The following is a 616-nucleotide window of genomic DNA, read 5'->3' on the forward strand; positions in this document are numbered from 1 at the left end:
AAACTATACGTCTGTCACGTGGTTTGTGTAGCTGGTGTTGTTCTGGTGGAGCACTGGTGTCACCTCGGCTGCTCACACCTCAGGTTCTCCTCCACCGAACAGATGAACGACTTGTGATAACGCCTTTTTCTCCCCTCTCTCTCTCTCTCTCTCTCGCTCTCTCTCTCTCTTCCAACACAATAACTCTGCTTTTTAAGCTGCCTTTGATCTCACTTTAACTACCTGACTTTGCCGGCTACAGATGGAGTAAATATGGGCCCTGCTAACTCTCAATACGGCTTTAGCTCTTAATTCCTGATTAGCTGAAAAGGGCAGCACTTGCTTTTGGGTCTTGGATATCAGACGACACAGAGGGGGACACAGGCAAGTGTTTTTGTGCTTCATTTTTGAAGCGGGGATGTTGGTGGGGGGATAAGAGGGAGTTTCTGTAATAGATACTTATCTTACTGCCCTCAAGCCCCTCAAACAAAGTCCCCCTCTGAAGAGATTATAACCCAGGGAGGGCACATTAACTCTAATCCCATGCTTTGAGGCCTTGCACCCCCATACCACCCTCTGCCCCACTTATTTCACCCCTTCTGTTGTTGGGGGGCTACCTTGTATCCAGTGCATGTAT

Source organism: Aulostomus chinensis, chromosome 9 (genome assembly GCF_037954235.1).
Source record: "Aulostomus chinensis isolate RoL2024-O1b breed Wild chromosome 9, RoL_Achi_v1.0, whole genome shotgun sequence".
Classification (NCBI taxonomy): domain Eukaryota; kingdom Metazoa; phylum Chordata; class Actinopteri; order Syngnathiformes; family Aulostomidae; genus Aulostomus; species Aulostomus chinensis.